The following is a 27172-nucleotide window of genomic DNA, read 5'->3' as shown; positions in this document are numbered from 1 at the left end:
TTCAGAGTGATCTTAAGCATCAGCAATTTTTACAAGTCTACAGTACTAAATTCTGCCGGGACCCAGTGCAGCAGATTCTGCCAGAAATTATTGCATTTTATTTCATTTATCAACACAGAGCTATTCCTTATTTCAAATGCAGAAAATAAAAGCAGCACTAAGATCAGATTTTTTTTTTTAGTATTATTATTGACTTAAAAGGTCTATTTCTTGTTTTACTTCACCACTGAATCATCTGAAAAGCATTGAAGGCAAAGGTGTTACACTAGTATAAAATCAATAAGGAGGGTATTAAAAGGGCTATGCTTTCCACATGCAGTAAATGAGAAATGAAAGAGAGGTTTATAATATCATAAACCTTGGAACTGTGTCTGGTAATTATCCCCGATATGGCCTGCCAGGGAAATGACCACCATCTGCTGCTGCCCACCAGTGTTCTGAAAATACAATCAGGCTGCTAGTACTCGCTGGAACTAGCAGTAAACTAATCCTCTCAATTTCAGCTCTGAAGATTACATGTAATTGTGTATAAAGATGCAGGCTCAGTCTGCACAGATTTTTCAGATTCTGACACTGCAAAGATTGAAATAGATCACATTTGTCGTAAACTTGCTGTTTGACTTCCCCTTCTGTATTCATATTTTGTTGCTGCTTTTGTTTCAAAACTGATAGTAAAAATGGCCACCTGCAAAAGTTTCAGTGTATTCTCTTTGGTTCGTGCGTTCAAAAGTGGGACTTCTTGTCACACAGCAGCTTTGAGCTGAAGTTAATCTTCTTTATGAAACTAAGATAAGACTGCTTTTAAAATAAAATGTTTCAAGGTTCTGAGAGAGTTTCAGTAATATACATACATCTCTACAAGGGATGTACAGAAACTAGTCCATGGTAAGAAAAGGTGTGATAAAGAAATCTGCTGAAATGAAAGAACTTACAGTAGGAAGAAATGGCACAGAAAAGTTAGATTACAAGAAGATGATGATGAAATAGAAAGGGAAAGAATTTCTAAAGAGTACAGGGGAAGGGAACCCTAATTTTAGTTTGGCCATTCCTATGTGACTCTGATTTTCAATACAGTAATAAAAGGGTACCTTCACAGAAGATTTTCTTAGTAAAATAAGTAGAACAATAATAGAAAAAAAGATATTGTGCAAGTACCTAGTACTTCAACATACAGCAAAGAAGTACCAATGTATTAAACCGATAACTTCTAAAGCTAGAGGAATGTGGACTTTAGGAAAAAATGGCCATATGAATTAGGCAGAAAAGAGAGAAGCTGCAGAGGGATTCAGTTTTGTTTGCTCTCCTTCCCCCATTTCAGATGGATTAAAGAATTATTAAAAATTAAAATGCAAAATCACTCTCAGGCAAACCAAGTGAGAATGGCTTCAGCTGAACTGGGTAATATCTGGATCCCAGGGGACCCAATTCTTCTTCATCTGTTTTTGGCTATGATATAAAAGGTCTCTCTGAATCATTTGGAGTGGCCTGGAGCAGTAATAATGTATTCCTTAGAGCTGCACTGATCATTGACAGAATGCAGGACAAGAGAGGCAAAAACCACTGGAGGGGATTTTTGTCAGTCTGAAATGAAGCACTTTGGCTTCTGTGAATGAAAACAAGACTATGGTGGCTTTAGCTACAAATTAAGGATAAAAATAGGCTCTGCTCTAAGAGGTATTTCCCAAGAAATAGCCATCTCAATTTTTGGTCAGTGCTCGGAGGAGGCAACAAGGGTGTAGAGCTCAAGCTAAACTCCAAATTGCAGAAGGCGTCTGCAAAATTAGGCTTGTGAATATTTCAGAAAAAATATTGTAGAATTTTATTAATTTTAATTATGAAAGTATCATTAGGCATTCGGGTGGGAGATGTTATATTGATAGACAGTAATGTTACAATGAAAAATAAATCCACCAGCCTATCAAACTGCAATAAGCATTGAACACAGAATTTCCACTCCATGATGCACAAAACTCCGTTCCATATATAAATAGGGAGGAAAATACGGGCTTACATATAACAGGAAAATAACCCGGTACTCTATATTAAGGTCTCCCACGTGTAAGCTCAGGGGAGTGAAAGAGTGAAAATTTCTCTAAGTCTCTTGCCTCCTCCCTGACTCGGTGGCTGCTGCATCTCACAAACTCTCCTGCACTGGGTGTGGAAAATGCAGATGGTCCTATGGAAGAACAGCAGGCAGAGCAGTTAACTCCAGCAGCAGGAGGCAGAGGGCACAGCAAAGATATTCTCATTGGTATTGGTCTTCTGAGACAACTGCTGCAGCCCTTGGATTCTTTTTGTTTCCCCGTCTCTGTCTTAACTTTCAAGTCTGTGCTTTCCTCCTAATTATAACACAATAAAGGAACCTCATAGTGGTTCTGTGTAATCATCTTGAGGTTTTAGTCCCAATTCTCAATTTGCAATATTTTATTTCAGCTTAATTTCCTTCTCTCCAGTGATATAACTCCCCAGTTATATTGAAGCATGGCTTTCTGAACTAGCTTTATGGTTAATGTGTAGATGCAAATTCAACTAAACTTATATTAAGCAATTTATTGCAAGTGCTGCTGTACATACAAGGGAGAAAATGGAAGCTTACATAGAAAAAGACAGATCTTTGTAACATAATTCTGTTTCTACCTTTGCCTGTAGTAAGTGAAAGACAGCATAATGTGTAACTGTGAAGCCAAGGTACATTTATCCTTATACCACTCAAGTGAAACAACCACGAGAAAGATAAGGGTCCTAACCTCACAAGGTATATAAATGATAAATGTGCTATAATATTTCTTACCTGTCTGTATTTTTTCTCCTTTGATAATGCTGTATAGAGTGGCTGTTTTCTCAAGATCTCTACCACAATATTATATAATACATTTTATTTTTATGTAAGTTGCTGTGCTGTCTTTATAAATAAATACATTCAGTGTATCAAAGTTAAATGAAAATGCTCACGTTCTCTTAGCATGCTTACAAAATGATTAGCATTTTTACAATGCTATTTGATATGCTGAAGCCTAATGATATTTCTTGTTCAGTCTGTAGCCATTCAGCTTGAAAACAAACAATTAAAATAAATTATACCCTTAGCATCTACAAACTAAGGAAGTGAACAAAAATAGCTGTGCAGCTAGGGAGGTTAACACAGGGATATCTGTTGACAACGTTATGAAGACCTCAAAGGGATTCATACATTTACCTGCCTGCAGTGATGTGTGTGAGGAATCCCATGTCAGACTGTTAAGTTTAGCAAACAGGATTTCCAGTAATAGATTTTCAGAAAACTGTGGTTACCCGGGGGATTGTGTGCTTCCCAATTACTCGAACATTCAGAGAGGCTTTGGCCTTTCTCTTCTCCACTCATGTATGCGTGTGTGTATATGCATATAATTGTTGGGTTTGCTTGTTTTCTGTGTTTTTGTGGTATGATGCTTGGTGTACAGAGAGAAATTTTGAAATATGACCTTTAATACAGCCGTCAGTCACTTCCTACAGGTGCCTGTGAGGACACAAACCAGTTTTTCTGATGGTGATGAGTGACTCTCACAGATGTTGTCATTTCACCTCACAGCTCCTTTTAGTTTTCTTCTTCTGATATTTTTTTCAATGCTCAGTGGAAAGTTCCTGTGTTCTCGAAACTTTGGGTCCTGAATATTATTAATGCTGAGGGCTCTGAGATGCATGTCTCTGTCGTGCTGAATAGCTAATGACCGTGAAGTTTCTACTGTGAGGAAATCATCATTAACAACCCAAAATTCTCAGCTTGGGGCAGGGCATCCTCTTTAGGCTTTTCCATGTGTTCCAGTATCTGTTTATTGGTGCTCATCGCTTCAGAGGAAGGAGCCAACCGAAGTGACTTATGAGTGGAAAGAAGGAGAGAATTTTAATAAGGAAAGCAGCATGGGCCAAGTGGCCTTCTCTGTACTTTAATATGCCTTGTGGCCTTGTTGTCTCCAAACACATCAGACTATAAATAGCTTCATTTTCACCAATCTGCTACTCTTGCAGAAGAGAAAAGAGACATTAGGCAGGTCTACACTGTCTTGCTGGGTAAGAATAACCCATGTCAGGCCCCGTGGTGAGCGAGCTACTGAGACAGGTCTTCAGGGAGCATCCAGATCACAACTGTCCTGCCCACTGAGCACCAGAATGGGTGTTCATCAGCATGACACCTGCCCCAAATTGCTTATGTCACCCTCCAGGAGGCTTGACCCATTTGCAGTTACGTGTATACCTTAAAAAAAGTCTTTGATAGTTGATGTGTAAACAGATTTCTGTGATGTATCACAAACCAAAAGGGGGAAAACTGGAGGGAATGGGACAAACAGGTTTGCAGGGGTCTGCAAAGGAGGTTCTGTTCCACCTCCCACCCCAAAGGGTGACAGTAGCTGTAGCAGCAGCAAGCAGCTGAGCCCGTTACCAGCCTCTTGTTACCTGAATGCCTGAGCAGAAGATGATGCCCTGCAAAACAACTCAAATCCAGCCTAATTCAAGATCCAAATGTTAATTTGCTTTTGGGCTATATAAGATCTTTAGACCATCTAGGCTTCTCAGAATAAGGCTTGTAATGATATGTCTTTCTGCCTTGTTCTTCTGTCCCAGCTGCTTTCTCAGGAGAAACCTCGTCCATAAACAGAAAGTAGAATAATAAAAAGCCAGAGGGAAATGAAGGAAAGTTTTCACAGGAAAAAAAAGAAAAATAGATTCAGAAGATGAGAAGTTCTGGCTGACTTTTGATTTTTTGATTCTTTCAAAAATCACTTACTGCACCTAATGTCTGGAAATATCTCTTCTTTTTTTTTTCATTTAAAAAGGAGGTAGTATTTTAGATTTAGTTCTCTTCAGGGAGAAGTATTGTTAGCTTGAATTTGTATTGGACTTTTTTTTAAAGTAAGTTTCATAATTTCAGGCGTATCAATGAACAGTGTCATAGTTAGCGGATATATCTATCTGCTTCTTTGGATTTGAAAGAGAGTAAAATACTTCAGTGATTCAGTTATAAGACCAGAAGTCAGAAGATTTGGCGACAGATTTAAGACTTGTCTGAATTCATCTTAGCTGTTTATTGTATCACAGTTAGGATATTTATATCATCTCAGGACCTTGGTTTTATAACCACTTACCATCTTATTCAGCCTCTAACACAAAAAAATAACCAACCAACCAACAACAAAAAAGCCCCAACCAAACAAAAACAACCACCAAGAAACCAAAACTCTTATGTAAGAAGTCTAGCAAACAACCCCTGTACCCCAGTTTTCTCCTTCATGAAACAGGATGATGATAATTATATACATTACTTGCTAGTGCTACCAAACAATGGAATTTGAGATTTTCAGAATGAAATGTCTGTGGAAATAAACTGTATGGGGATGATATTTAGGAATATCTTACAAGGAAATGGCAAGCAGAAGCAGTTTGATTTTAGAAATCAAGCCTGTTTTGTCCATGTTTTCATCCAATTTAGATCATGACTCTTTGGGGATGTACACCTTCCCCTCCTCACCCTGGTTGCTGTACAGCTCTGGACACACTGATAATAAATTTAACTGCAAATGCCGAGTTACTGATGACATGAGAATGTGCCTAAAGCAGAGTTACTGTGTTCATTGCCTCTGCCATTTCTTGGCCTATATGTGTCTTTATAGAAATCAAAGATTATTTCAGTCCTGAAAACGGTGTTGCTGTTATTTCATTGTATTGAGCTTTTAATGCAGTGCAGGAGCTAACGGAGGTGAGAAAGCTGTCCATTTTGGAAAGAAAAAGCTGATACCATCCATTTAATGTCACTTAGGACCTATTACAGCAGAATAATTCGGTCATTTAGAATTTTAGATCAAAGTATAAATAGCTGAAGGCTACACTACATCCCAGAGGTGAGAAGATGGAGGCTGTTTGCAGTCGTAATACCTGATGTTTAGCCATTGCTATAAATTTAACAACAAAAACTGGAAATAAAATGCAAGCTGCTAATTTGGGATGTTTGGAGTCATGTTGCAGGTGAAAGATGATCTAAAATGCTGCTTCATAGTACAATGCAATAGTGAAATTAGCACATGTCTATTATCGCTGCTTGCAACTCTGCAGGAGACTAATGGAAATAGCTTAATCTTTTCAAGCTCCTCTAAAAGGAGAAATATAGGATTTTACCTGTGTTACTGAGTTTTCCCTCCTCTCTTATTCCTTGCCAAATTCTTACTGCACAGCAGTTTTTTATTATTTAATACCCTGACTGTAGATTGAGTAAATAACTGTAGAGATCAGGGACACAATAATTCATTTTTAGATGCAGCTCTAGTGATCCATTGTGGTAATCATTAGAAAGGGTGCAGTCCTAAAATTCCCCCTCTTGAACCAATTTCAGGATGTTCTCTTTCCAAAGCAGTAAAAGCAAAGGCATTAATTATACATTTCCATTATGACAGAGCCAACATCAGCAGTGACTGAAACATAATTTGTTTAGGTGGCAGTGCAGGCTGTTCTCTGATCAAGTTTTGTTTCCCACAGGGAGGCATCAGTCTTAAATTACACAGCAAACAGGCAAGAGAAAGGAAGCAAACAATAAAACACTTCCCAGAGGAAGAAAAGAGGAATATGTGTCTCTCAATGTCCTATTAAATAAATCTACGTTTTTGTCACTTAACAAAAATGAGCGATGGGGTTCAGCTTTAATTAAAGGAAATACGTTTTCTGTGGCATGTCATAGGAATATATTTTAGATTTCCAGTGATTAGTTGCTTTTAATGCAAAGGAAGGAAAGGATGACAGAAAGAAAAATACTTGGGAAGTGCTGAACAAGAGGGAAACGGGATATCTCACTTGTCCTACTGTAATCCACAAAGATAGAATAATTTGAATTTTCTTTACTAAGGCATACATAAAACCAGGATTGGTTTGTATCAGCATATGTCAGCTGATCAGGAGCACTGATATCTATATACTTATAAACAATTAGATTTGGGCATGCATGTTTCTGAGGGAATATATGTATGTTTTAAGCTAGAATTCAGTTTAATGCTCTTAAGCATAGGCCTAATTTTACTTTAATTTCAAATACTGAATTAAAAACCCCAAAGGAATGCTTTTGTTATTTGCTTTTGGCTGCTATAAAGAACCATTGGTTGTGATTTCCTGTTGTAATTTGACTTTTAATATCATATCCCCTGACTGCTTCAGCCTTTCTGTATTTGGCGTGCATAAAGCTAAAGCAAATATAAGCTGATTTCTTATTATCTCCAACACTTTCAGGAGAAACAATAAAGACAAAGATGAGCGATGTGCCATTTAACAGGAGCATTTTCCTGTTCAACATACCATTCCCCCTCCAGTGGATTTTGCTGGCAATATCAGATGAATGAATAGACAAATCTAAAAATGCACATCGCTTACCCCATGTATAGCAAATGCTTTGGAACTGCTATTGTGCAAAGTTAGATTCTAAATACAAGCAAAAAGACTACACATTATAAAAATGAATATGGAGAATGTTCAGTGAACTTAGCAGGTTTGATTTAATTGAAGCAGTTAATATTTTCTGTATTTAAAAAATAAAAAAGATGCTTCTGTCCACTCAAACTTTTCGAAGTTATTAAATACTAAAAAGAGTCACTGCCAAATACTACTTTGAAAAGGGATGAATGTAGTGCTGTTTTCTTATGGCAGGCTTAAACTAGTGTGGTTTATTTAATAATTTAAACATTTATCCAAATTTTAATTGTAAAATTAACTATACTATACTTGTTATTTGGAGCCTTAGAATACAGTGGTCTAAGGACATATATCACAATACATCTGTCATTCATAAATGGCCATGTTGTGTTGTTGATTCCTCAAAAAGAATGATGGAAACACAGATAAAATGCTGTATATAAAGCCTTAAAACTCCAAGAAAGTGAATACCCTAGATCTGCAAAGAAATCTGTATGTTTTACATGTGTTCTCAGTTTTGTTGCTCATAATCAAAATAAGGAGCAAAGGATTAATATCAAGACTGACTGACCTGGTGTTCCACGATTACATCACCTCAAGTCAGAATTTTGTGCTCATTACTGAAGTGGCAAAGGCTGCAAATCATGCTGATGCATTATTAGAATATGTAAGGTGTGGGGATGGTGTCTGGGTTACACCATACATGGACAGCCCCTTCTGGCTTTTCAAGAGATAGAAACTCTCAAATAGTTTTACCATGTAGATTATAATCTGGATCCCCTATACTACATACATATCTCTGAAGCATTCGCTTAAATTATAACTGCATTTGCCTCCCTGCATTGAAATTGCCTTCCAAAGGGCATTTCCACAGCTCCTAGTGCTGGTGAACCTTGTGCAAGGACGTGAACTGCCTGCAACCAGGAATCTTCTCCTGAACATTTCAGGACAGGTGAGACAAAGCCGGGGTGTCTGGCAGGCATGTCATTGCACTGCCTGCAGGAGCAAGACAGTTCTGCACTGCTGCTGTCTATTTGTCTGTCTTTAATAAATGTGGTCAGACAACAACAGAGAAGAAGAAAAGATGGCAAAGAAGTAAAAGGTGTGACTCAGAACGAAATGCAAGAAAGGCATTCAGCTGAAAACTCATTTGAAGGATCCAACTTTTATTAGGTGGGATTAATTTCAGTTGGTAAGGTTACGCTGCTAGAATGCAGAACTGTACAGAGACCAGTGAAGTTACAACCACGAGGTTCAGGCCACCAGACCAAGAGAAAGCCTTTACAGTCATGCCTGACCTGTGCAATCCATCTGTAAGGACCATTTACAATGGCAGTACATCAAATAATAGATGTCAGAAAGGTCTACTGATAAGTTTTCATCTATATGGACTCTCCAAGGACCTAGAGAATTCCTAGGGAAGAAGACAAGACCATAGAAAGAGAAAAGCTCTTATTCCTTTGCTTTTTGGTGCACTTGCTACAAATGAGATGGTGGCAAACACTTCACTTACATGACAGCATTTAAAGGCAGGAATTCTATCTGTTCCTGGGAAGACCATCTTGTCTCATAATCCAGAAAGCCAGTTCATTAGAAGAAGAACTTTTCCTCTCTAACTTGTACAATTAAGCCTTACTGGGTGGTCCAGTTTTTCACTTCCATCCTTGTTAAATCCAGAAAAAAAAAAAAACAAAACAAAAACAAAATCAAACAAAAAAAAGCAAACAAACAAAAAAAAGCAACACACAGCCCCTCCACACACACACCTATGAGTAGAACATGGCTGAGTAATTGGTCCCTACATTGCTCATGGTAATGTTGTATCACAGAGCAATGAACACCATATTTTACATCAAGGTCATCATAGGTAATCTTTTCACTTAGTGAAGAGCACCTTTTTTTTCCTCGCTTCACCACCACCTTTTCAGTGGACAATATAACAAGATGGAGTTGTCCTGATTTATGTTAGTGATTTTACTTCAGAGACAGGAAAAGATTAAATGACTGAATGGAGGTTTGTAGTTTTATATTTACTCTGGTATGTATATGCAATCTCGTGTTGAAAATGGACAATAATATGAAAATAAAGTATGTAAGTGGGACAAAGAATTAGGATGCTAATTTGATCTGAAGAAGAATAATCGTGGCTCTGTTGATATCTATTGGAAAAACTCCCACTAACTTGGTAAGGGCAGAATTTCAAGTAAAAAGTCAACTTTGAACTATAACAGAATTATAGACTGGAAAATTCTGTTCAGTAATTTATTCCTGCCTAAACAAAATGTGACAAATATTTCAAAATCAAAGCCCTGTATGGAAGTAACTCCAAACATGATGAAAATTCAGATCAGAAATTAAATGTAGTAATTCAGGACTGACCCTACATATTTATTAGTACACTCTTCGGTCTTTCACAAAATGTTCAAGTTGCTAGAACACTTCTGTTGAGAAATCATTCCAATCTACATGACAGTTAAGCATGATGACCAAATGAGCTTGATCTGATTGTGTCTTGATTTGGCTGGGGTAGAAGAATGCAGAGCTGTGAGAGGCAAGAAGCTGTTCAAAACAGGGAAACAGGTGGGAGCAGGAGAGCAAAAGCACAATTGCAGTGATAGACTCCAGCCTGCTAGATCAGCTACAACATGAATTCCTGTTGCATTTGGATAATTTTCTTTTTTGTTTAGTCTATTTAAATAAAAATAAATAAATAAATAAATAAATAAATAAATAAATAAATAAAAACAACAAAAACACAACCCCTCTTACCTCACTTTTCTGTGTGTGTAATTCTTCATAGGTCTTGTTACATTTTAAAAGTTTAGAGCCAAACCAAAAAGAACCAAGCAACTTCAGGAAGTATGTTAGTCTTTGATGTTAGAAACTGTGAAATTAATTAGGTTTTAAAATGTTTTCTGTATTTTCAGATTTTGTTTGTGAGAACTGAATATTCCTAGAGAGAGTTTTGCTTCTTTGGTTTTGCTTTCCTTCAAAAACTAGTTATTTAATGATAATATATTATGTGACATTTTGCATTCTGTTTGAAAAGTAATCTTTTATTTAGCAGCGTTCTGACAATGTTTTCAAGATAATTTACCTAAAGTCATTGTCATCTCTTCACACAGTTAAAATATCACACAGGTTTCTTGAACTAAGATCTTTGGAAGTTTGAAAATGCATTGTCTGCAACAGCAGCCATAGTAGATTTGGGGAGCATTTTTCCTCTGATGCCTTGTTTTTATGCAGCTTTTATGACCTCAAGGGAAGATCTCAAGCTGATCCAGAGTTGTAAGGTTATTTTCCTCCTTGTAAATATGGCATATAAGACTGACTACCCTGATTTACTGAAATCACTGAAAACATCTTTGGTTTCTTCATTTAGAGAGGAAAGCTGGGCAGCAGGAAGAGCTTTCCCCCTCTGTAAATGTTCTAGTTTTCATCTGTAGACACCAGAGCTTCCTGAAAGATGCCAGACTGAAATGGTTTGGATGTAAAAAGCACCATTTGGTTATTATCCAGACATAGTAAGCCATTATCTAAATTGTTCTTTTTTGGGGGGTACAATAAACGCTGGAATCTTGGTAATTTTCTTTCCAAGCCCATTGAAGTGGACTAAGTTTTGGACTAAATACTGTTGTGAGCAGATTGGAGACCCAAATAAAAGGAATTAAGAAGAAAGGTTACCCTGGCTGTTCATCTCTCTAATGTGTGTGCTGGAAATTTGGAAGTCTGCTGCTCCAGATTGGCTGCTTGTTTCCCAGGCACAGTCATTCTTAAGTCCCCTTTTAACTTGCACTCCTCAGCAGGATTTCTTCTGCCTGCTAATTGCCAGCAGCGCAAAATCTACAGAGGCAAATTGATGAGGAAGAAAACATTTCCAAACCAAAGTGGCTAAAAGAATTCTAGCTATTGTCAGGGCTGGGACAAAAAGAAAGGCAAAAAGATTTTAGCTTTTTGTTTGCGTGTGTATTACTATAAAAAAAGAACTTTTCCTATTAATTTATTGACAATGATTTGGCACCTTGGGAAGTATTTCTGCAGAGACTCATAGTCCCAGCTCCATAAATAGGCAAGAGATCAATAGCTGAAAATAAGCATGGTAACTACAACTTCTAGATTCATGTTAAAGATTGTGTCTTTTCTATTTTTTTCAGCTCTGAATCAAACTATACCTTGAGCAGGATAGCATACTGTCCCCTTTGGTGTAGACCAGCAAGGACATATGTTTTACACCTTCAAGTAAGTACATTTCTTTTATTATTTTTTTATAGTTTTTTTTTTTCCTTGATCATGCTAAATAGCAGATATCTGTAGTATGTTTATAGATCTTAAAAGGTAATTGTGCATAGGAAATCATCTTCTGCGAGAATTTCTAATTATTTCTGCAGTTAGATGTTCTTGGCCCAATACTAACCAATATCTATATCTATTAAGTGAAGTCATAGACCAAATCAGTATTTTTCTAAAAGAAAACAGCATTTGGCTGTACTGGGCTGACACTCTTACTCTGGGCCACAGCACTGAAACAAAGTATTAAATTTTACAGAGAACTGTAGTTTTGCAGAGGTAAATTGATGAGACAAGTAGTTTTTACAGAATTGTCTAGGTCATCAAATTTTCCATATCTCCAATGTGTTGTTATATGTATATGGATCAATATTTCTCTTGAAACAAGAATAATAACCCACACTTACTGAAGAGACTTGTAGAATCACAGGCTTAAACCAGGATCCTTATTTAAAATTGTAAGGTAGGATTCCTGGATGAAAACTCAGGAGAACAGGGAGTAAAAGTAGGTATATATTATTCTGCTGTATGTAACATTCATGAGAGCATTATCCATTCTTGGGTCAAGTTTAATTGTATTTTTAAAATGTGTTCAAGAAAGAACTACAGGAGTGACTTACAGTTAAAAATATCTGCTTTTCAGCAGGAAAGTAAAGAAACACCAGATGAATACTCTTCTTGTACCCACTCAACAAGATTTATGATTTTACAATTAGCATGCTAACTCACAAGAAATTGTATTGGTCAACAGCCAGGTGGGTATGAGCCAGCAGTGTGCCCAGGTGGCCAAAAAGGCCAACAGCATCTTGGCTCATATCCAGAATAGTGTGGCCAGCAGGACTAGAGAAGAGATTGTGCCTCTGTACTTGGCACTGGTGAGGCCATACTTTGAATTCTGTGTTTAGTTTTGGGCCCATCACTACAAGAAATATATTCAGGTGCTGGAGAGAATTCGGAGAAGGGCAATGAAGCAGGTGAAGGACTTGGAGCACAAGTCTGATGAAGACTGGTTGAGGGAAAGGGGGCTGTTTAACCTGGAGAAAAGGATGCTGAGGGAGACATTATCACTGTCTGCAACTACCTAAAAGTCGGTTGTAGCATGCAGGCTGTTGGTCTCTTCTCCTAAGTAGCATGTGATAGGACAAGGGGAAATGGCTTCAAGTTGTGCCAGGAGAGGTTCAGATTGGATATTAGGAAAAGATTCTTCACAGAAAGGGTTGTCAGGCACTGGAACAGGGAAGTGGCTGAGTCACCATCCCTGGAGGTAATTAAAATATGTGTAGATGTGGTGCTTAGAGACATGGTTTAGTGGTGGACTTAGCAGTGCTAAATAATGGTTGGACTTAATGATCTTGAAGATTTTTTCCAACCTAAACAATTCTATGATTCTGTATTTTAGAAAGCAGAAGAAATCAGGAAGGTACAAATATTTGGGGGGCGGGGAGGGGAGGTGCGTGGCGCGCAGTGGAAGAGGTTTTAAAAGACACTAGGTCCCTGGAGGCGACTCAGTGAACATTTTCTCCAGACTCCCCCAGAGCCTTCTGGAGCTCAGGTCAAATGAAATACTAGGTGTGAGGGCATGGAGTGGCCCTGCTGGGCTGCCTCCCCTCCTTCAGGGGAATATGTGGTCTCTTAAAGGAGTTGTGTGAGAAAAGCACTGGCTGCTCTCTCTGCACCCCCTGAAACAGTGCCTGTACAGGTGAATGGGTGAGCAAGGAAATCATAACATAACTTTCCTCTGAACGAAGGGAGAAAGTATGGAAGGGGGATGTAATCATTCCCTAGACTCTCCTGCTGTGACAGAAGCTGTTAATTTGCCAACTCACTCAAAATGCTGAGAGGAAACTCAGGATATGTCAAATAAGAAAAGGGGATACTGATAATTTTTCCAAGATGTCAGTGTGAGTATTACAAATTTAATTCAAAATGCAACATGTGTTCCACCATCCAAATGTACTAGATTATTTTTATGTCAAGTAAGTTTTATTCCTTGTTTATATAGGTTTCCAAAGCGAAGACAAAGAAAAGCCATAGTAAGAAGGGAGAAACTTGCCTGCTATAAGTTCAGAAAAGAACTATAAATAATACTCAAGTAAGGGAATTATTTATAGAAAGCAGAATCTGAAGAGAAATGCCAAGAGATGTCAAAACTGATTGAAACATGCAGCCTTGACAGCTCTGAAATTCGTAGGCTGACTGCCTGCCAGAATTTGTACATGATGCTTTCTATTCTTCAGCCTCTGGGTTTGGCTATCATGATGGCATAAATGTGTGAAGGAAACCAGGAAACTATGAAATATTTGTTAGCTCTACTTCCCTCCCCCAGCCTTGTATGATGTATGCTATTAGCCAATCTGATGTAGTTGAAATGATAGAACTAAAGTGGCTCACTCAAATACCACTCTTTTCATTTAGTGAAAAAAGCAGTTTAAAATATATTTCAAAAACATTAGATTAGACAAGCTTCCTATGCAAAGTTGATTTTTGATTATAATGCTGAATAATGATTACATTCTGATCATTTGAACACTTCTCCCAACAAACAAAATTATACAGAGAAGAAACACCAGGTGGGAATGATATACAACGAGCTCTATTCTCCTGTCAGGGTACATGAGTAGTATGTCTTTGCACTGAAATCTTTGAAGTTGCACTATTATGAAAAATGTATAGTAAAAAGAGAATGAGATACGGTAGTTCGTTCATTATAGTCATAGATTAATCATAGTTCTGTAACAGTGGTCGAATAACATCGATGTAAATGACGAATATAATATAATCGAGCCATGTAACACCACTGAAAATATAAATATTTTCATACTTTATTATCAGCTCTTTATCTACCTTGTTATTGTACTTTCACCAAAAGGCAAACTGAGCTGTACAACAGTTAACCGACCTATTTAAAGTTGCACAATATCTTCAGAGGTACATCTGAAACTAGATATCAGATCATCTAACCCTAATGTCTGCATAAGGACCAATAAAATTACTTTCTTTTTTACAAAAAGAAAAATAAATAGGCTTTTCACAATGACGTCTTACATAGATCCATGTAAAGGGGCTGTCAGATGTTACACTACAGGGATTCTTTCTTATGCAGGACCTGTCATAATCCAAATCATCCTAGAGACTTAAATGAAAGCAACATACACGCCTTGTTCTTGTTGTCCTGTAAAGTTTAGAGGAAAGCTATCCTAAATAAAATTTAAAATAGCAATTATGACTTTTCTATAGTTTCAATTTACATGGAAAGCTCTTGTAGATATACAGTAAAATAAGCACAGAAATATGTTAGGAAGTATTAATCTGATTTCATTACTATACATCTCAGACTGGTATTTAAAAAAAATATTAGTTATCTATTCACAACCACTTCTTAGAGTGGAGAAGTATATTCTTATATTAAAAGCAAAATTAGAAGTAATACATTAAAATTGCAAAAGAGATTTTTCTACTGATTTTTTGCAAGCAGAAGATAATTTAAACACTTCACTATTTCAATGATCATCAGAAATACCTTTCCACTTTCAAGATGTAGATATGTAATCAATTTTATCTTACTTTAATTATGTTCCATAGCATAACCTTCTGCTGACAGACTACTCAAGGCTTATGTCAACCAGAAAAATGGGTTGCACATGTTATTGATTTAACCATCACATCTAGGAAGTTATCTTATATTTTTATTAGACTGTTTTTAATGGTTCCTTTCAGACAAGCTAATTCTACAGATCTAAACAAATATAGATCATGTTCTCTCGAGACGTGCAATTGTTATACCTTCCTTTTAAACCATCTTTGATAATCAATTAAAATTACTGAGCATTTAAGGAGATGTTCAGATACATTATATCAGCTGCATTAAAGACAGAAAGATGTAAGTAAAGAAAGAGTGTGCATATGAGACAGGCTTATGTAGAATCATTTTATCTGATAAGTGATCCCTTAAAGCAGAGGTGTCAAACCCATTTTCACCGGGAGCCACATCAGCCTCCCGGTTGCCTTCAAAGGGCCGAATGTCATTTTAGGACTGTATAAATATAGTAGTTACATATAAATGTAGCTACTATATATATAGTAACATGTTTTCTAACTACATATAAATGTAACTACTATATTTATATAGTAACACATAAATGTAACTACTCTATATATCTATATCTATATATATAGTTACATACATATGTAACTACATATAAATGTAACTACTCCTATATTTATACTGTCCTAAAATGACATTCGGCCCTTTGAAGGCAACCGGGAGGCTGATGTGGCTCCCGGTGAAAATGGGTTTGACACCCCTGCCTTAAAGCTTACCTGTAGAGTTTTTGACTACAATTCATAAGGATTTTGTTTCTCTATTACACTTTCAATATATGCCCAAGAATTAAGGAACTCTACTTGATTCTTCAGGGTAGAAACACCACCAGACCTTCCATAAAATAATTTCCTTTTAAATTTGGTTGGAACTGTCTTACATGATGTTTAAAAGTAATTTCTTTTATATTCAAATTCTAATTTGATGCTCAATAAATTAGAAACCATGAGGCTTTTCTTTCAGTGTTGGTATGTACTTGCATTTTCTCTCTTCCCTTTGCTCTTAAGTTTTCCCAACTTCTGAATAGGGATCTGGGTTTCTACACCATGAATTTGTGATGCTTACTTCTAGGTTCACATGTGCATATTTACTTCCTATACTGTTTCCCATGTGCCCACAATATCTACCTGGTGTACTTAGGCGGTCACTGAAATCTAAGGGATAATACTTAGTAAAAATATTTTGCTCCAGTAAGGTGAACAGAAGGCTGATAAATTATGTGAACTGAAGGTGTCGTTTGCACTGAGAATGTGAAGCCTCAGCCTGCAGCATGGGACTTTTCAGTACACTGAACCCCAGGAAGTGTCAGTTGTTCTTCACGCTCTTCAAGTTTTGTGACTGGTCAGATCTATACCTGTATTTACATGCTAAAAGATACGCTTATCTGGCTGGTCCTGCTGGGCACCAACATCCTCACATATAAGAGACCAAGAATCCATTTTTTCTTCCAGAAGGCTCAGCTCAGCTGTTTTTCTCATTTGAAACTTCTGGGGATTTTTGACAGGTGAGGAAAAGGTGAATGTTTTTATTTTCATTTCCATGTTTCCTATGTTTAATTTTCTTCATTGTCTTTCTTTTCCTTAATAGAGATGAATAATTAATGGAGTTTTTGCCTCCTAACTTTATAGTACAAACTGATGAATCATCACAGATCTTTCAGTGTTACCTTTAGGGAAACAGGGAACTACCTTCAAAAAATCTGCTATTATAGGTAAATAATTTGATTTCTCTTCCCCATAAATCATTCTTTTTTGGAATATAAAATTAAAAAGATTTCTTGACATTTACCTACCCTTACCTAGAAAGAAAACAAAACTGAAAGACACTTCTTTTATGTTTGCTGTACTAAAACTTTGCATGTCTTTTCAAACTTAGATATGTACAAGCTTTACCTTAGTTTAAAACAAAAATAATAAAAATAAGATAAAGAAAATACAAAGCTTTCATGCGAAACACTGTGGGACCGAATTTCCTTCTTTGCGCTTAGGCTGAGATGCTGATGAAATGTCAAGTAGATGATATCTGCCTCATCTCTGAATGCAAAGCTCTTGACAAATGGAATCTTCTTATGTGATGGTATGGAGGCTTGGTTTGAACCATAGTTCAAACCATAGTTTCCATAAAGTTCAGAAAGAGCTGAACTTATTTTACTTCTGGAACTCAACAAGAATCATGTGGAGATATTAGAATTGCCTTCCAACTTACTATTGCAACATTTTTGTGAAGTCAGTCTCACAGTAGTTATTGACAAAACTCTATTGATGTAAAAAAACTTCCCAACTTTACATTGCATTATTTATTTCTATTTTATACTTACTGCTGTTCCTGTTTTACAGTAATATAGGAAAGTCTATACAGTAGTATAGGAAAGAGGTTGACACCAGTCAAGTCAGAGTTTTTCTTGCTTTTCTACCTTGTTATTTTCAGCAGAATAATGGCCATATACTGTGAATAGATGACTGTAGCTCACATATTTGGTCAACATGTTTCCAACTTCTCATTCTTTCTGTTGTACTTCTGCATAATATGATTCAAATCTACCAATGTTATTATATAGGCACCTAATAGTAAATATTGTATTCAACCCACTTTAACATGTCCTCTCTCTTATAAACATTTTAAAGTTCATTGGAGTATCTTATTGTTTGATCCTTGTAGCAGGCTTTGAGGTATGTTGATTGGTTCAGAAGAATGAAAACCTACTGTGTGTATATATACTCTTTAGTTATCAGACCTACTGTGCACATATAATATATCCAGATACAGTTATATAAAAGTATTCAGTCTCTGTTGCCTTATCAAAACTCACTTGCTTTTCCTTATAGCAAAAAATAGGCAGCCTTTCTGATGGTTCAGCTCCCCTTTTAAAAAAGGTTAGTTTTTTGAAAATGCCTTTCTGTATGGTGTTGCAAGCCTTGTAAAGAGGTCAATTTTCATAGCTATTTTGTTAAAAATAAATACTGAACTCAGAGCACCAAAATAGGTCAATGTATTTGACAACTGAAAGGATCTGTCACATGTATCAGTGGTAGTAATTGCTATTTAAATTATTTTGCTTCTTGTTAGTTAGTGGGCTTGTCTCCTACAACTGTAAAAATGTTACGATAACTAGACAATGTAAAAGTTGTACTAAGAATGTGCTCTTTTCTTTTTCTCTGATTATTTGATAGGTGTAATACGTTTTAAAGAACAGAATGATTTTTATACAATTACGCTTGTTTTTATAACATGCACTGCTATTTGAGGCCTGTTTGGTACAAAACCAGACTTGTAAAATATAGATTTTTGAAAAATACTTAATAATAGGCAAGTTAAAACTTGCAGGATTAGTTCATTGCTGTGAAGAAAACTAGGAGGGAGGAAAAAATTAGAGGGCAAGACCAGTGAAAGCAAAATCAAGATTGTCAGGTACAGATGTGCTCTTGGAATATTTTAATTACTGAGTGTGTGACAGTACATAGAGCATCGACAGAGGGTAAAAGTAAAATGGCTATTCTTAGTTTCCTATTTCTGTTGTGTCACTTTTTCTATTGAACAGAATTTTTAATTAGCTTTGTAGGTTTTGCTTAATTTGTAGTGTACTTTATCCATTGAATGCTGCTTTCAGGATATCTGGGTCACTGTTTTATACTTGCAGATTTTTATCATTTTCTCGTCAACATTCATAGTAGAGTTTCTCAGAACATCATCTACATACTGGTTTCTAAAATTGAGAGTTCCATGGGTCCTAAGCACAATGGGAACACAAGGAGAACAAGAAACTGAAATTTTTTAAATCACAGTGCACTTTATCAAGAATTACATACCAATCTTTAGGAATCTTCAGTATGAGTTGTTTGTTTCTTCTTCAGAGATTTGGAACAAAACTGCATTTCAGACTAGTTTTTGTTTAGAACACTGTAAGCATAAGTAATATTTAAACTGAATGTGTGGTTAGAGTCAAGAACAAACAAGGTCTGCAAGGCTTGAAACTGGTATTTAAAACTTATGTTTGGGGTCAGGTACAGAGGCAAGTAAGTGTCTTCCTGCTTGCTTCTATCATTTTTAGGTACTCATTAAATCAAAGACAAAATGCACCAGGTATACATTAAACAACAACTTTTTTTTTTTTTTTCTTTTTTTTTTTTTACACTTCAGCAAAGCATGTGCATAATATTGTATTTGATTGTTACGTAGTATGTTTTAGATTATGTTTTTTCTGGGTTCTAGAAAAAGATTAAAAAAGAAGGAATATACTGTTAAAGAAACAACTGGATATTTGTATTTTTAGAGAATAATATGAATGACTTCATTTAAACACAATTGAAAGACGTACTAAAGGCTGTAAGAACTGACCAGTTTATGCCTGGGGTACAGTTACCATTCCCTACTAGAGCTGCCCCTTTCACTCACAGCCAGCAGGCAGTGTAGTTGTGTGTTCTACAAAGCTTTAAACTACCTTCTCACTCCTGGTAACAATAATATTTGGAGTCAAAAAACTTATACTGTCCAGAAAACTTGCAGTGATCCTAAGACAGAACAACGGTTGTCTCTTAAGTTCCTGAACACGCTCTATGTGGTTGATATTTGAATGATATTCCTTTGAGAATTCGGTAATTTTGTTTTACTGAGTCTCGTTGTGTGTTTTTGTTACTGCCTGTCCTCCTAGCTCAAAGTGTTGCTACTGGGCTGGTTCTGAAATTTTTGTATCTTTCAGTTACTGGTAAGTCTGGCAATTTCTTCTTCCTTTTTTTTTAAATAAAATCTTGTAGTTACAGCAATCTGTGATTAATTCCTTATGTGAAGTTTAGCTTTTTTAAGTCTTTCAAAACTGGGGGATTTTTATGGAAAATGAAAAATCTCTTTCCCTATTTTTATTTCAACTCAACATGTTTTGTTTTACCAACCAGGAGTTAACAACAGCCCATTTGGAATGGCAGATCCTTGGCTTCATTGTGACAGCAAACTGGGTTAAAACTACCTGCAGTCCCTCCTGAGAGAAGGACCCCTGTGCGTACACAAACTTGATGCAGAAATCTGAAGGAACACAGATGTCAAATTTCCAATAATTTTACTCTGTATCCTGGATTGGTCCTTTAATACACGTCAAAGCATCGCACATGGAATTAGATGTTGTGATGCTGAACAATTGACAGGTTAAATATGAGGTTAGAACAACCAGATGGTGGCTTACCTTTGTCTGGGTCTGCTGTTCCTGGACTGGGTGAATTTCTCATTCAGCATAGCTATAATGACAGCATTTGCTTATCTGTCTTCCACTCCTTCCCAGCTGCCCTTGGGCATCACAGCTCCTGGGGACACACCTGGGCCCAGGTGAGTCAGTTTTCCTTCAGCTTGGTGCTGCTGCTGTCACGGTGTGATGGGGGTCCGTGGCTGTGGGACAGGAACAGCGTGGGTCCCGCCAGGCAGGCCAGTGAGTATCCCACCTTTAATTCTGGTGTCTGACAATTTTAGCTCGTTGCAGACCACCCCATGTTCTCCTGACTAGCAGTTCTCCTGACTTCAAATGAACCACTGACCAAAGAAAAGTGGGTCCTAATTACCTCAGTCCCGTTTTTTCTCTGATAGAATTTAATGGGTATGAAGTGTTACTATCGATTTCCATGGGAACAGGAAAGGGCTCATGTTATTCATTGCATACTGAAAATCCTATGACAGTTACTGGAAGGCAAAAAGACACACTAACTCTCCTTTAAATTGCAGGATGAAAATTGTGTATTAGAACAATTGTGCCTCAGGGTGAATGTGTAAGTATAATGATACTGAAACTTGGCTTCTTTTCAAAATATACAAGTCTGTGACAGTTTGGTATTGAAAAGCTAGTGATTCACATCTGTAAAAAATAGCAGCTGAGCAAAAATGTCAAGGTGCAACAGAGGGCAAACCTAAATTACTTCCAACAAGAAAAAAAAGGTTCATTTTAAAAAAAATAATTGTTGAGTCTCTTTCTAGGAATATATTTATATCATTCAAATATAATTTATGTATTAGACGTAATTATGTTAGATGGAAAAAGTTTTTAAAAGGTGCAAGTACACAAAGAAGCCTCCTAATCTGCACATTTACCATGCACAGAAACAGCTTATCCTGTGGAGAGTAGGAGTTAATGGTCAGTTTTCTTGCTGGAAGAAAATCACCATGGAGTCCCACGGGGATGTATTCATCAGTGATCTGAAAAAGAGAATGAACACTGAAGTGACACAATTTGCTAAGTTATTCAGGTAATGAAGGCAAGGGTAATGACAAAAATATGTGCAGAAGGTGCTCTCAGGGACTGCATGGTAAACCAACAGATCAAGATCCATGTTGATACACAAAGCATGGTAAACATAAGAAGAAAAATAATTGCAATTTAACATACATAATAGTAGGTAATGGATGAACTTTTATATTGCAAATCTTGCTACTGAGTATTGTAAGGAGTTTTAGGAAATTCAGTATTAAATTTCCTGTGTGATCAAAACCACCAAATATTTTTAGAAAAAAGGATAATAAAGCAGAGCACATTATCCGTGCTGCTGCCATGTGCCCACAGTTTGAACAGTGGGTGCAAATCCACTCTCTCAAGACAGTACAGTAAAATGTGATACTATAGGGATAGCAAAGCAAAACTCGATAAGACACAACGAAAGGTGATCAGGATAAAGAGAGGCTGGGACAGGTTTGGGGCAAGTATTTGGGAAAATTCAGCCACGAAAAACAGGGCAAAAGAGGTGGGAATAAAGTGTATGAACAATATAAGGTACATGCACTGCTATGCTCTCTAGAATAACTATACTTGACGAGTCAAAATCACACTGGTTTTTAGACCACACTAAATTAGCTCATTTTTTAGTTCATGCCAATATCTCTATACTTATGAAATGCATGTACCTCTATACTGTACTGATGAAATATTCTCTTTTTTTTCCTGAAAGAAAAGAACCTTTTTATTTACACAAAGATCATCCTTAGGTACACTTCTGCTGAAGCTACCAGCTACCCTACCAATACCCTGCCAATAACAATTGGGCACTGCACTGAATAACAGAGGAATTAACACAAATCCATAAGTCATGAGTATATAGTTTAGCACCCCTTCATGCCTCAAATCTTGCATCCTGGTAAGTCAATATAATAGTTACATTTACTACCTTTGCTGTGACCCAATTTACAAATGAACTATAACACTCTGTCATATTCACTTATTTACTATTTTATTCTGTTCTTTCTGACATTTTCAAACTGTTCTGTTCTTTTATTATGGTTTAATCTAGGACAAATAGATGAAGAAACCAGAGAATAAATTACAATATTTTTTTTGTTTTTCTCAGTTTTTAAACATATTTTATCTTGTATTTCTCATCAGATTCCTAATACCACCTGTTACATTTTGTGGAGAATGTTTTAAAACATGGAATGAATGCAAGCCTTGGAGATATTATACATGGGTTTGTCACTGCCCTCAGGCTCACAGTCAGAGTACTCTTTATCTCCAGCAAGAGAAACAGTACATTTAGTTGTGAAGGGCCAGGATTTATTTTAAGAACTAGTTGAAATGGTGCTGACTCAGAAATGTCCAGTACTACATTGGTTTTCATCATGCTGGGTTTGGGGAATCTCTGAAGTAGGTGTTGTAAAAACTAGCCGAGAAGGTTAGGCTTAACCTGTTTTGGCAGTGATTGCTTTTGAAAATCTCCTTTAAGACCATGTCAGTATTTTGTTTTGACATAATGAAGATTTTGTTGAAGGCATTATTCTTATATCTCATTCAGTTAACAGGATATTATTTTTTTGCTTTGATAACACGTTTTGATTGTATGGGGTCATTTCTAACGGGGCACCACACTTTGTACTTAGTGCACCCCTTAGGTAATGCAATGATTTTACTAAGCCATTGTACCTGTTTATTCCAAGACAGATTGTTATAATTAGTATTATATGTAGTGAATGGATGGTTATGGTTCATACAGCAGTGATCTGGACAGAAATTCTGTTCTGCTCCAGTGGATAATCAGATCTGGAGGAGTTCGGCTTTCTTCTGATCTTTGCCACATATGAAAGGAATATTTTAAAGTATAATGTCTTCCATGGTCTTATTTCATCAATTTGAGGGAAAAATAATAACAGCACTAAATAAATTCCCATGTAGAAAATTGCCTAAGGACTTAGGCCCCAAATGGTTAGAATTTAAATATAAAATTAGAAATAGCTGCTTTTCACTTATCACAGCAATTTTTCCCTTTAGCTTTTCCATTCTGCATCTCTGTTGTGTAGCTTCAAGTGTGTTGATATCTTGACCATGAAAACAAGCTCTTCTGGTTACTTTGGGTCCGAATCTTTATGAATACTCTTTTGAAATTACTTATTTACACACCAACCTTTTTCCGGTTTTGTGTTCAAGTCAGCCACTCTTTCATTGAACAAGTGAGGAAACTGCTGTTTATTCATATTTATTCAGCTACTTTGCCCCCTTAAACATACATTTATTGGCGTGAAACCTTACAATGAATAAGATACTAATAAGTTTACTGGTAGGGGGAGGGACAATTTCTTAGATTTAGCTCACATGTTACATGTTTACACAACCGAAGAAATTTCAGTGTGTAAAAACTGCAGATGCTTGCATCACAACTAATAAATCCAGCTAACCCAATCAGACTATTTCTTTAAAAAAACAAGTAATTTGAACAAAGCCTGCCGCTTAGATTCAGTACAATCAATTTTAATTTGGTGTTCAGTTCACTAGCGGATTCTGCAACATCTGAAAATCAGCTTGAGAATGTTAGAAACATTTTCCGCTTTAATCAAAAAACTTGCAAACCAGCCATATTAGGTGTCCTGGCAAGCCTGGTTTGAGCTGCAGGTCCTCAATTGTTTTGGTGTTCCTTGAATAAGTTAAAGTCCAAATAGGGAGAATTTAGACTACTTCAGCCTAAAAAAACACTGCACTGTGAACTTCTGTTTTATTTATCTGGATTTGCCAGCTCTTCAGCTCACACTTAGTTCTCCAGCTTCCTTTTTAATCGCTTGTACTTCGATTCTTACTTAGTATGAAATAATAGCCAAAAAGCACTTTGAAGCACTCTTCCAATCCCATATAATTTCCCACATATTTTTTAAAGCTTCTGCATATTCAAATCAGCTGTTTCCAAGTCAATAGGACATTTATCAATCCAAGCTTTATTAAATATTCCAGTTTAATTCCATGCTAGCTACTAGAAGGATCCCAGATTTATTTTCCTTTTAAGTCTTCCTTCAGAAACAGGATTCGTGATCTTCTGCCTTCACAGATAAGAATAGGCCAAGTTTTTGAAATCCAGTAGCAAATATGTGAGACCAAGGACATACGTAAAATGCAACACAACAGTCCCCTCTCCTGGAAGCACACGACCAGCTACAAATGCTACAGCTTGGATAGATTCCAAGGATCGTGTATACTTAAAATAAACAGCTGCCCTTACGCAGTAAAACTGGGGTACAAATAGAAAACATACAACCTCTGTACAGAGGCAGAACTGTGCAAGCATCACATGTGAGGTGAAAGGGTACTGCTTTATTTTTGACTCCAGAATGTGTCTCTCTTTTAAATAAGGTACAGATTGAGATGTGACATTGAAAGAATGAGGTCCAAATAATGTCATCGCATGTACAATTATTAAGAACTATGGAGTATCACCTTCCAAACTGACTTGAGAAAAAAAGGAGAGTATTTTCAGAATAGCAGAAAAAGTTTATTCAAAGGGACCCCTATGTTTCCAAGGCTGATAGAAAAGAAATGAAGGTCACTGCTTATGTAAGGTGGCTTCTCAGAGGCAATCCCAATAGTTTCTTATGAGTGAAAACCAGTCTGATTATCCAAGGTCATGCAGAACAGGTTGTGTTTTTTTCTGGAAAAAAAAAATTTATATTATGCTACTTATTGTATGATTTAAATATTTTCAACCTTGTGCCAAGCATGTTTCTTAGGCTATATGTTCTATTGTAATGCATGTATTGGTAGAAATTCCTGTAAGAAATAAATGTCCTCTTCTCTTTCTTTTTCACAGAAAGATTGTATTCACTGAAAAAAAAAAGAGCCCTTGGATGTATTAAAGGAGGGTTTTTTTCATCAAAAATTCTAAGACTAAGGTAAACATTCCACTCCATTCTACTATTTCACATCTGATAATTGATTAGGGGGTGTCACTGATTGATTGCAGGGCAACAATAAACTGTGGCAAATGCTTTGTTAACCTCCTCCTCTTCCTCTCCCCTCTCTGCCCCTCCCCCCACCCTATGGAAAGGCAATAGGAGGGCAAAGAGAGAGAGGACTTGCAAGTTGGAAAAAGTTAAAAATGTTTTACTAATGCTACTAATAAAATAGAGAAAATAATACAAAATATACAAAACCAATCTTCAAATTCCTGGCACAGCTCAGCATCAGCTGCTCCAGCAGCTGCGGGGCAGGTTCCCAGAAGTCCTGGCTGGGACTCTGCAGCAAACCAGACCTGGATTCAGGGATGCAGGATCTGTCACTAGGCCTCAGTTTGCAGGGATGACTGGCAGGGTCCTCTCCAAATGCTCGCCATAGTCGAAGAGAAGGAGACCCTCATGATATCCCATTTTTATATGGTGTTATGATGTGGATGGGATGGAATCCTTATTTGGTCAGTTTTAATCACATATTCAGTTCACTCCTTCTTGCAAATATGGGACCTGCATTCTTATCTGTGACCTTGCATTCCATTGCTATGTCTACCAAAACATGTATCCAACTTCAGAAAAGTGCAGTTACTAAGAAGAACTTAGCTGAAAGAAAAATTCACTAAAAGAGAAACTGGTCTTGTTTATAACAAAACCAGGATGAGGCTGGGGGGGCGGGGGGGAGAAAAAAAAAACAAACAACAAAAAACAACTACTTTATTTTGTAGTTCTGTAGCTCTCAGATTATGCTTTGTGGAGTCCTGAATGTCTATTGACCTCTTCGTTTTTCGTCAACAGACTGAGTTTGCTTATGTTGTATTGCTTCATGAGCTTGCATAAATTGCACTGCATTGTGGAATGACACAAGAGTACACTTCTTTAGGAACTCTGAAATAACAGGAGCAAATGTGGATCTTTAAGCATAGATCAAGCACTTAAACAAAGAAACTATGCAGTCTTCAGTTTACTGAGTCAGCGCTATGTGAATTCTAGTTTCTTGTTTCTTATACAGGCCGTTAACTTAGAAGTTACGTGTGTAGCTCATTAAACTAAATTATAGTAAGATATGGTTAGAGGAAATTTGTTCATCCCTACACACAGATTCGCTAAATCTGAGGACTGAGCAATACCGAATCAATGTTGTGTCTGTGGTAAGAACTGGATTTAAAATCATGTCATTTGCTGGTGCTACAACTGAGGTTGCCACCCAACTTGCCACATGCTGCTTTGAGGTAGGCATGAAGTCTCCCCTCCATGAGCAATTTCAGACCATCTCCCTCAAAATTATTGTACCTTATCACGGTTCTTACCTCTCCTCTGCATAATGGCAGCACCAGTGCTGTCACAGAGCTTGTGTTGTGGAAGAGTGGCCAGAGGGTTCTCCTCGTTCCTTCCTCTGCATCAGTTCAGCTTCCCAGATGTTCAGGATCCCTTGATGTTCCTCAGGACTCGAGGACACTGCTGACTCATGGCAATTATCACCTTGGTGTTATGAATAAAGAGCCTGTGACTTCAATGATACATTTTACTTGGGATTTCATTAATGACTATGAAAGCTGGAATGTAACCCAAAATGAGATCCCTAACATATTGTCTATGGGGAAAATCATCTTATTTTCTGTGATGGAATGCTTTCCTTATCGTAACTGAAACTTTGTCACAGATTCCTTTTACAAGACGTTTAACAATAACATA

General features: G+C 36.8%; 1 long non-coding RNA gene across 3 annotated transcripts in view; it reads left to right on the top strand.

Moving 5' to 3' along the window:
- LOC110357093 (uncharacterized) overlaps positions 1-26721 on the top strand; it is a 34737-nt gene extending 8016 nt beyond the window's left edge. For 2 of the 3 annotated variants that reach the window (XR_010472398.1, XR_010472397.1), the window contains exons 4-8: positions 11580-11664; positions 16765-21060; positions 22268-22416; positions 25342-25423; positions 26579-26721. This is a non-coding gene — a long non-coding RNA (uncharacterized LOC110357093). Of the gene's footprint in view, positions 1-6504; positions 6652-11579; positions 11665-16764; positions 21061-22267; positions 22417-25341; positions 25424-26578 lie in introns of those variants that run through there. The other variant, XR_002410532.2, reaches the window with a different exon arrangement.
- Positions 26722-27172: the final 451 nt, after the last annotated feature.

Source organism: Columba livia, chromosome 4, assembly GCF_036013475.1.
Source record: "Columba livia isolate bColLiv1 breed racing homer chromosome 4, bColLiv1.pat.W.v2, whole genome shotgun sequence".
Classification (NCBI taxonomy): Eukaryota; Metazoa; Chordata; class Aves; order Columbiformes; family Columbidae; genus Columba; species Columba livia.
This window is presented reverse-complemented; position numbering and strand designations above follow the sequence as displayed.